This window comes from Petaurus breviceps, unplaced genomic scaffold, assembly GCF_028583685.1.
Source record: "Petaurus breviceps papuanus isolate PSGF00001 unplaced genomic scaffold, PetGlider_PUasm1.0 216, whole genome shotgun sequence".
Taxonomy (NCBI): domain Eukaryota; kingdom Metazoa; phylum Chordata; class Mammalia; order Diprotodontia; family Petauridae; genus Petaurus; species Petaurus breviceps.
Genome location: NW_027185867.1, coordinates 774,736 through 786,403, shown reverse-complemented (window position 1 = coordinate 786,403; position 11,668 = coordinate 774,736).

Below are 11,668 nucleotides of genomic sequence, written 5' to 3'. Positions count from 1 at the left end.
GTGTGTGTGTGTGTGTGTGTGTGTGTGTGTGTGTGTGTGTGTGTGTGGGTGTGTGTGAAAGACTTCTTATAAAAGATGAGATTTTAGCTGGGGCTTGAAAGGGAGCAAAGACAGCCAGGAAGCACAGATGAAGTAGAAGAGAATCGCAGGCATAGCAGAAAGCTACTGAAAATGTTAGCGGTCAAGAGATAGTTTTGTGAGTGAAGAATAGTGAGGAGACCAGTGTCACTCCATCACAGAGTAATCTGTGATAATTGTAAGAAGATTGCAAAGTTAGTAGGAGAAGGTAAGGGCAAGGAAGAAGCATTTTTCAGTCTACTATGGACCAGGCACTATGCTAAATACTTTACAAATATTATCTTATGTGACTTTTGCAACAACCTCCCAATGCTATTATCCCTGTTTTACAAATGATGACACTGAAGCAGACAGAAGTTGTGACTTACCCTGAGTTACACAACTACTAAGTGTCTAAGACTGAATTTGAATTCAGGTCTTCCTGAATCTGGACTGAGCAATCTGCACCATCTCTCTTGTGGGGGGGGGGGCAACTTATAAAGGGGAGCATTTTATATTTGATCCCGGAAGTGATGTGAAATTTATTGAAGAGAAAGAGGCAGTGACATAACCAGACCTGCACCTTAGGAACATCATTTTGACAACAGAGTTGAAGATGAACTGGAATGAGGAGAGATTTGAATCGGGGGATCAACTAGAAGGCTATTAAAATAGTCCATATTTGAGACCATGAGGTCCTGCACCAAGATGATGTCAGTGTCAGAGGAGAGAAGGGGGCAATACAAGAAAGGTATGAAGGAAAAAGTGGCAAGACTTGGCAAAAAATAAATAAAGAATTGAGAAAGAGTAATGAGTCTAGGATGACACCTGTTTTTTGAGGCTGGGAAGATGGTAGTGTCTTTGAAAATAATAGGAAGAAGGGAGGTTATATGGCCAGGGAGACGATGAGTTCTATTTTGGACATGTTGTTTTAAGATGTCTATAGGACATCCATTTGGAAGTGTCCAATATGAAGTTGGAAATGTGAGACTTGAGGTCAACAGAAATATTTGGGCTGGAGAAATAGATTCCAGAATCATCAACATGGAGACTATAATTGAATCAATTGGAGCTGAAGAAATCACTGAGCTAAGCAACATACACAGGGAGAAAAGTAAAGGTAACAGGACAGAGCACTGTGAGACATTCAGACTGTTGAATGTAATCTTTAGAGTGGCTACCTGACTGACCTTATGGTTAGAGCAGGTCTAAACCAGTTACAGCTGATTTTGTTCTATCTTTGCAAACTCCATGTTGCTGTACCTGGAGACTGCTGTTTTGACTAGATGTCATCACTTCCCTGCCTTCTCTATAGACCTTACATTGAAACCCTGCCCTCTCTACCCATCTTGGGCACTCCAGGACTTCTGTGTTATATGGTGTTCAAAACTGCAATTCCCTTGCCTCTATTTTTTTAAACAATATTTTCTTTTTTCCCCAATTGCATGTAAAAAAATTTTTAATAGTTGCTTTAAAAAAAAAAAGTCTTGAGTTTCAAATTCTATCCCTCCTTCCCCTACCTTAGATAGTAAGAAATCTGATATAGGTTATACATGTACAATCATGGAAAACATTTCCATATTAGTCGTCTTGTGGAAGAAATAAACCAAAAAGAGAGAGAAAAATAGGGAAAAATAATATTTTTAGGCCTGTGTTAAGATGCTGCCAGTCATTTCTCTGGAAACGGATAGCATTTTTTATCATGATTCCTTTGGGATTTTCTTGATTACTGAGAATAACTAAGTCACTTAGAGTGGTTCATCATGTGATATTGCTGTCACTGGTCAATGTTCTTCCTTGTTCTACTCACTTCATTCTCTATCAGTTCATGTAAGTCCTTCCAGGATTTTCAGAAATCACCTGCTCGTCATTTCTTATAGCACAACAACATACCATTACAATTATATACCATAACTTGTGCATCTATTCCCCAATTGATGGGCATCCCCTCAATTTCAAATGCCACCACAAAAATAGATGCTATAAATATTTTTATACACATGGGTCTCCCCCCACCTTTTTTTTGTCTCTTTGGAATTCAGGCCTAGTAGTGGTATTGCTGGATTGAAGGGTATGCACAGTTTTACAGTTTGGGGAGTATAGTTCCAAATTACTCTCCAGAAAGGTTAGATCAGTTCACAACTCCATCCATAGTGCATTAGCATCCATTTTCCCATATCCCTTCCAACATTTGTCATTTTCCTTTTATGTCATATTGGTTGATCTGATCTGGACATGAGGTGGTACTTCAGAGTTGTTTCAATTTGCATTTCTCTAATCAATAATGATTTAAAGCATTTTATATAACCACACATACCTTTAATTTCTTCATCTGAAAATTGCCTGTTTATGTCCTTTGATGTCATAAATATGTCCATTTATCACTTGGGGAATGATTTGTATTTTTATAAATTTGACTCAGTTCCCTATATATTTAAGAAATGAGACTTTGATGAGAGATACTTGCTGTAAATTCCCCCACTCCCCAAGTTTCTGTTTTCCTTCTAATTTTGATTGTATTGGTTTTGTTTGTGCAAAAACTTTTTAATTTTACATAATCAAAAGTATCCATCTTATGTTTTGTAATGCTTTCTATTTCTTGTTTGGTCATAAATTCTTCACTTATCTATAAATCTGACAGGTAAACTATTCCATATTCCCTTAATTTGCTTATGATATCACCCTTTATTTGTAAATCATGTACTCATTTTGACCTTATCTTGATATACAGTGTGAGATGTTGGTCTATACCTAGTTTCTGCCATACTGTTTTCCAATTTTCCCGGCAGTGTTTGTCAAATAATTGATTTTTGTTCCCAAAGCTTGGATTTTTGGGCTTACTATGGTCATTTACTATAACGTATTGTGTGCCCAATCTAGTCCATTGACCCACATTCTAATTCTTAGATTAGAATGTTTTGTTTTGAAGATTACCATTTTATAATACAGTTTAAAATCTGGTATGTCCAGGCCACCTGATTTTGAATTTTTCATTGATTTCCTTGATATTCTTGACCTTTTGTTCTTCCATGTAAATTTTGTGATATTTTTTCTAGCTCTATAAAAAAACTTTTAGGTAGTTTAATTAGTATGGCATTGACAAAGTTTAGTTAGATTAGTTTAGGTAGAATTTTCATTTTATTTTATATTAGCTTTTCCTGTCCATGAGCAATTAATATTATTCATATACAACTTTGTGTTAAAAGTGATTTGTAATTGTGTTCATACAGTTTCTGGTTTTGTCATGGCAGGTAGATTCCCAAGTTTTTTATATTGTCTACAGTTATTTTAATGGAAATTTTCTTTCTATATCTTGCTGATAGACTTTGTTTGTAATACATAGAGATGCTAATGATTTATGTGGATTTATTTTATATCCTACAACTTTGCTAAAGTTGTTAATTATTTCAAATATTTTTTAGTTGATTCCCTAGGATTCTCTAAGTATACCATTATATCATCTGCAAAGAGTAATGTATTTGTTTCCTAATTGCCTATTCTAATTCCTTCAATTTCTTGTTTCTTCTCTTATTATTATAGCTAGCACTTATAGCATGCTATCGAATAATAGTGGTACTAATGAGCATCCTTGTTTCACACCTGATCTTATTGGGAAGGCTTTTATCTTATCCCCATTACATATAATGCTTGCTGATGGTTTTAGATAGATACTACGTATTTTAAGGAAAGCTCTATTTATTCCTATGTTCTTTTTTTTTTTTACGCAATTGGGGCTAAGTAACTTGCTCAAGGTTACACAGACAATTATTTCTGGGTGTGGTGCTAAGTATCTGAGCCCAGATTTGGTCCCCAAGTCATCCCGACACTGGGGCCGGTGCTCTTACTTGCTGAGCCACCTGGCCACCCCTTATTCCTATGTTCTTTAAGGGTTTTAAAAATTAATTTATTTTTAGTTTTCAACATTCACTTCCATAAATTTTAAATTTTCTCCACCTCCCTGCCCTTCCCATCCCCAAGACGGCATGCAATCTGATATAAGCTCTACATATACATTCTTATTAAATATATTTTCACATTAGTCATGTAGCATAGAAGAATTAGAATGAATGGGAGGAACCATGAGAAAGAAAAAACAAAACAAAGCAAAAAAGAGAGCAAATGGTATGCTTCAATTCACATTCAGACTCAATAGTTCTTTCTCTGGATGTAGATAGCATTTTCCATCATTAATCTTTTGGAGTTGTTTTAGGTCCTTGCATTGCTAAGAGGAACTAAGTCTATCAACATCAGTCATCCCATGCTATGTGGCTCTTGTATTATTGTGTACAATGTTCTCCTGGTTCTGCTCATTTCATTCAGCACTAGTACCTAAAAGTCTTTCCAGGTTTTTCTGAAGTTCACCTGCTCATCATTTCTTATAGCACAATAGTTATTCCATTCCATTCATATACACAACTTGTTTAACCATTCCCCAAATGATGGACATCCCCTCAATTTTCAGTTCTTGACCACAACAAAAAGAGCTGCTATAAATATTTTTGTACTTGTGGGTCCTTTTCCCATTTTTATGATCTCTTTTGGATACAATCCTAGAAATGGTATTGCTGGGTGAAAGAGTATGTACAGTTTTGTAGTTTTGGGAGCAGAGTTCCAAATTGCTCTCCAGGAAGTTTGGATCAGTTCACAACTCCACCAACAAAAAATTAGCTCTAATTTTCCCACATCTTCTCTAGCATTTATAATTTTTCCAGTTTTGTAATGTTACTCAATTTGATAGGTGTTATATGGTACCTAAGAGTTGTTGTGATTTACATCTTTTTTTAATCAATAGTGATTTAGAACATTTTTATATGACTATAGATAACCTTCATTTCTTCCTCTGAAAACTGCCATTTCATATCATTTGACCATTTATCAATGGTCTTTGATACAACAATCTTGTATCCTTATAAATTTGACTTAGTTCTCATTGTATTTTAGAAATGAGGCCTTTACCAGAGATGCTGGTTGTAAAAATTGTTTCCCAATTTTCTGTTTCCCTTCTAATCTTGCTTGCATTGGTTTTACACAAAAAAATTCCATTTTAATGTAATAAAAATCATCCATTTTGCATCTCATAATGTTCTCTATCTCTTGTTTGGTCATAAATTCCTCCATTCTCCATAAATCTGATAGGTAAACTATTCCTTGCTCTCCTAATTTTCTTATAGTATCAGCCTTTATATCTAAATCATGTGCCCATTTGGACTTTATTTTGGTATATGGTGTAAAATGTTGGTCTATACCTAGTGTCTGCCATACTATTTTCCAGTTTTCTAGCAGTTTTTGTCATATAGTGAGTTCTTATCTCAGAAGCTAGAGTCTTTGGGTTTATCAAATAGTAGATTTAGTATAGTCATTGACTTCAGAGTCTTGTGTACCTAACTTATTCCATTGATCCACCACTCTATTTCTTAGCAAGTACCAAGTAATTTTGATGATTGCTGTTTAGAATACAATTTAAGATCTGGTATGGGCTAGGCTACCTTCCCTAACATTTCATGTCATTAATTCCCTTGATGTTCTGGGCCTTTTGTTCTTCCAGATGATTTTTTTTATTATATTTTCTAGCTCTATAAAATAATTTTTGGTTTTTGATTGGTATAGCTCTGAATAAGTAAATTAATTTAGGTAGAATTGTCATTTTTATTATATTAGCTTGGCCTAGCAATGAACAAGTGATATTTTTCCAATTATTTAGTTTCTTTCCTTATCTCTTTTGATTAGACCTCTTTTTGCTTTTGCTTTATCTGAGATTAGGATTTCTACCCCTGCTTTTTTTTTTACTTCAGCTGAATCATAATTTATTTAAATCCAGCCTTTTACCTTTACCCTGTGTGTATCCCCCTGTTTCAAATGTTTTTCTTGTAAACAACACATTGTGGGATTATGGTTTTTAATCCATTCTGCTGTTTCCGTTTTATGGGAGAGTTCATCCCATTCACATTCACAGTTGTGATCATGATCTGTGTCTTTCTCTTCATCCTATTAGCTCCACCTCAAACTTTATACTTTTATTTTTCCTTTCTCCCTCTCCCTGTTCAAAAAAGTTGTGCTTTTGACCACCGCTTCCCTCAATCATCCCTCCCTTTTATCAACTCTCTCCCTTTTCTTTCCCCTTTCCCTTCCTACTGCCCGTAAGGGCAAGTTACATGTTTATAGCTAAATTAATGTTATTCTCTCCTTGAACCAAATCTAATGAGAGCAAAGTTCAAACAATGCTCATCTCTCTCCCTTCTTTCCCTCTCCTATAATTATTTTTGTGCCTCTTTAATGTGATGTAATTTATCCTTTTCTGCCTCCTCCGTTTCTCTTCTCTCATTACAATCCTTTTTCATGTCTTAATTATGTTTTTTTAATCCTCACATCAGTTAATTTATACCCACACTCTCTGTCTATGTATATATCTCTTTTAAAAGTTATAATAAAAATATGGTTCTCAAGAGTTGCAAGTATCTTCCCATGTAGGGATGTAAACAGTTCACCCTTGTTAATAACATGTTGTTGTTTTTCTTTCCTGTTTACCTTTTTATGCCTTTCTTGAGTCTTGTATTTGAAGATTAAATTTTCCATTTATATCTAGGCTTTTTATTAGGAAGGTCTGGAAGTCCCTTATTTCATCGAATATCCACTCCTTGCCCAAAAGATTATGCTCAGTTTTGCTGGGTAGTTGATACTTGATTGTAATCTAAGCTCCTTTTGACCACCACCTCCCTCAATTATCCCTCCCTTTTATCAACTCTCTCCCTTTTCTTTCCCCTTTCCCTTCCTACTTAAAGAATATTTTATTCCATGCCCTCCAATCTCTTAATGTAGAAGCTGCAAGGTCCTGTGTGATCCTGACTATGGTGTCATATATTTGAATTGTTTTTTTTCTGACTCTTTGCAGTATTCTCTCCTTGACCTGATAATTCTGGAATTTGGCTACAATATTCTTTGGAATTTTCATTTTGGAATCCCTTTCTGAAACTGATCAGTAGATGCTTTCGATGAATATTTTACCCTCTGGTTCTAGGACCCCAGGGCAGTTTTCCTTGATGATTTCTTGAAGGTTGCTGTCCAGGCTCTTTTTTTCCCTCATGGATTTCAGTCAGACCAATAATTCTTAAATTATCTCTCCTGTTATCTATTTTCCAGGTCCGTTGCTTTTTCACTGAGGTATTTTACACTTTCTTCTATTTTTTCATTCTTTTGATTTCATTTGCTTGATTCTTGATGTCTCATAGAGTCATTAGCTTCCACTTACCCAACTCTAATTCTTAATGGTTATCTTCAGTTAGTTTTTGTAGTTCCTTTTTCATTTGGGCAATTCTACTCTTTATGGAGTTGTTTTCTTCATGTACTTTTTCCCCCTTTGTCAATTGTATTTTTTTATAAATTACTTTATTTATTCATTTTCATAAGTTTTATATTTTCTCCCATTCCTTCCTCTCCCCCCTCCCCAAAAGGGCATGTCATCTGGTATAAGCTCTACACATACATTCCTATTAACATATTTTCACATTAGTCATGTTGTATAGAAGAATTAAAATGAATGGGAGGAACCATGATAAGGAAAAAAACAAAAACAAACAAACAGCAAAAAAAAGAGAAAATAGTCTGCTTCACACTGCATTCAAACTCCATAGTTCTTTCTATGGATGTAGATGGCATTTTCCATCATAAGTCCTTTATTTGCTGAGAATGGCTAAGTCTATCAAAGTCAGTCATGGCACAATGTAGCTATTACTGTGTACAATGTTCTCCTGGTTCTTCTCACTTCAATCAGCATCAGCTCACATAAGTCTTTCCAGGTTTTTCTGAAGTCTGTTCATCATTTCTTATAACACAATAGTATTACAGTATATTCATATACCACAACTTGTTCAGTCATTCCCCAATTGATGGGCATCCCCTCAATTTCCAGTTTTTGGACACCACAAAAAAGAACTGCTATAAATATTTTTGTACATGTGGGTCCTTTTCCCATTTTTGATCCCTTGGGTTACAGCCCTAGAAGTGGTATTGCTGGGTCAAATAGCCCTTTCTTATAGCCCTTTTGGTAGAGTTCAAATTGCTCTCTAAAGTGGTTGGATTATTTCATAACCCCACCAACAATGCATTAGTTTCTGACTTTCCTACATTTTCTCCAACATTTATCATTTTCCTGTTTTGTCATGTTAGCCAGTCTAATAGGTGTGATGTGGTACCTTGGGGTTGTTTTTATTTGCATCTCTCTAATTAATAGTGATTTAGAGCATTTTTTCCTATGACTATAGATAGCTTTCATTTCTTCCTCTGAAAACTGCTTGCTCATATCCTTTGACCATTTATCAGCTAGGGAATGACTTGTATTCTTTTAAATTTGATGCAGTTCTCTGTATATTTTAGAAATGAGGTCTTTATCAGAGAACCTATTTGTAAAAATTCTTTCCCATTTTTCTTCTTTCGGTTTCATATGCTTTGTGGAAAAAAATTTCAATTTATTGTAATCATAATTATCCATTTGGCATTTTATAATATTCTCTTTCTCTTATCTAGTCATAAATTCCTCCATTCTCCATAAATCTGACAGAAGAACTATTCCATGCTCCCCTAATTTTATAGTATTAGCCTTATATCTAAATTGTATGCCCATTTGGACTTTATTTTGATATATGGTGTCAGACATTGGTCTATGCCAAGTTTCTGCCATACTATTTTCCAGTTTTTGTCAAATAGTGGGTTCTTATCCCAGAAGCTGGGGTCTTTGGGTTTATCAAACAGTAGTTTCCTATAATCATGTCAATTGCACTTTTAAAGGAATTGTTCGATTTTTCTTCTACCTCTCTAACTTGAATTTTAAAATCCTTCTTGACCTCTTCCAAGAAGGCTTTTTGGGCTTGGGACCAGTGGGTATAGTGACAATGCTGTCCTTTTATGAATTTGTATTTTGATCTTCTCTGTCCCCATAATAAGAATCTATGGTCTTTGTTTTTCTATATTGCTTTTTGCTTATGTTGTTTGCCTTTTCCCTGACTTTTAAAGTTGATCTCTGTTTCTAGGGCACAGGGGGCACTGTCCCACACTTCTTGTACTGAAGGCTCAGAGCCTAGTTATTGGCTTTGTGTGCTGGGGCATCAGGTTCTGGCAGTTGGAGGTTATAGAGGCTATAGCTTATCTGGTACTGAGTTGGAGCTAATGGTAGTGACTTACGTGTGCTGATGCCAGGTGGGGTTTTTTTCTGTATTTCCCTGGGATTACACTGAAGCTCAAAGAGTGAGCTGTGGGAATGAGGGTAGTCTGCCTGCTTGAAATCACCTCCTCACTGGGAGCTGTGCTGAACCATGGCTGTTGAGCAAGGAAGTGGTTGTTCTCCTTGCTGCCGTTTGCCAGTTTTCCCATCTGTGTGAAGGCACTCACGGTTCCTGGTGTTGGTGCTTGCCTGGTCCACCACCTTGGGTCTCAGGATCTCCCTCTGGTTTGCTGAGTGAGGTAGGGCTTGTTGCTGGCTTGCCAGGATACCTTCCATCCTGTACTGGTCCCCTTCAGCCACAGCAAGAGGGTTCCTTTCCCATTAATCCCTCTAGTCCCACAAGCTAAAAAAAACTGCTGCGCCCTGTCTTTCTGTTGGTTCCACTATTCCAGGATTTTTCCTGGGCAGGGTGGGTATTTTCTGGGTTTTTCAAGGTCAATAAGGGAGTATGAGAATGACTTACATGATTCTGCCTCCTTGGCTCCTAGAAGTTCTTTAGTGTTTTTAATAGACATAGGTGTTGGGTTTTGGCAACCTTACCTTGATCAAAGATCCTAATTTTTGCTGCTTTGGTAGTCTTCTTTATTTCAGGTTAGCATATAGTGTCAGAAATGGGATTTGAAGACTCCAGCCACCAGTTTTGACCTCAAATACCTGGTACCAGTAGGGGCCCTTTGTGACCAGTTTGGACTAGTGATCTCCACAGTATCTAAACTTTTTTCTATCTAATCTCTTTTTTTGTTGAGTTCCTGATTCTTTGATTGAGGGTTTGTTAAATATCCCATGGACAATTTGGGATCCATTCCAACAGTTCCCTCTAAAAAGGGATGTCTGCTGGGTTTGAAATTATGGACTATATATGGCTATTCTGACAGGTCTCTAAAAGGTCGGCTAGTAGATAGATGTCTTGTACTCTGTGGAGAGATATTTTTATTAAGTGTGCTGTGTGTGTTTAAGTGTGTGTATGTCAATAAATAAAAAGTAAGTTGCTTTTTTCTATTCCCTTCATGATCTGAGTTCCAGGGAAGGGGATGGTGTAGTAATGGCCATGCATTTGCCGTTGCTTCCATCTATAGTGGAAACTAGGGACAAAAGTAGCCAAAAAAAAAAGCAGTGAGAAAGAAACAGTTTGAGATAAGCACTTGATGACCATTTCTCCAGATGCTCCCTTTCCCCATAGCAACCAATTAATTTGAATAAGCCTCTTTCCTTTGACATTACTCACTGACCTGTGCAAACCTCTCTTTGCCACACAAAGCACAAGTACATCCAAGTTTAATTGAATCCCTAGATTTAGGTTTCTATGTTATGTTCAATTTGAATCTGGGGAACTGTATAGCTTCTTAGTTACCAACAGACAACTAAAAAAGAAAAAATGTTTGTGTGTCTCAGGGACCAAGGTAAATAGGTTTTGATTAGAAAATCTAAGTAGACACTTGGGAATTTTACAAGTTAAAATGAAGTTGAAATCAATTTAGAAATAACTTTTGAAATGATGTGTTTTGAACTTAGAAATTTTACTATTAATTATATGAGACTCCTAATCATTTTTATAATATATTACATATTTGAATTTTTAAAAATTAATTTATTTTTAGTTTTCAACATTCATTTCCACAAGATTTTGAATTCTTAATTATCTATGATGTTCCTGGGAGTTTTCATTTGAGGATTTCTTTCATTAACCTGTAAGAAAGGTCTTTTCAATGACCACTGGATCCTTTCAATTTCCACTTTTCAGTCTGGTTCTTTCTTTTTTCTTCTGAAATCTACATTCTTTTTTTTAGTTCCCAATTCTTTCCTTCCCTCCACTTCCTCAACTACCCATTGAGAAGACAAACAATATGATAGTCATACAAAACACTTCCATATTAACCAGATAGAAAAAAAGGCAAAAAAAAAAATGTGTTTTGATCCGAACTCAGCCTTCATTAGTTCTCTCTCAGAAGTTGTAATGGAAATGCAGATTTAAAGATCTTCCCTGCCCCTAGGCTAATGTGCACCTGAAGCCTGGGGTGGGGGAGGCTTGTTTTTCAGTAGATACTTTTTGATTGGCCAGTGGGTCCAAAAGGTTGTTACATTCTCTGAGCCAGGAGAAGGCTATATAAGCCCTGATGTGTAGCTTTGTTTTGGGACTCACTTTGAGAAGTGTTCTGTGATTTGATCTGAATTCTGGGAAGCTGTTGTTGAGAGTCCCCCGGCTTTGAAAAACCCAGAATGTGGAAACCCAGATGTTGACTGGGTATGGATGTAATGGTTGGACAGTTTGGAAATCTGTCTACTTGATGTTTCTGTCTTGATAATTATGCCTGTATACTTTGAGGTTCAGGGTGCTGACCTTTTCTCCTGAACAAGGTAAACGATATATGTCTGACTGATTAAAGTAAGCTTGTTAAC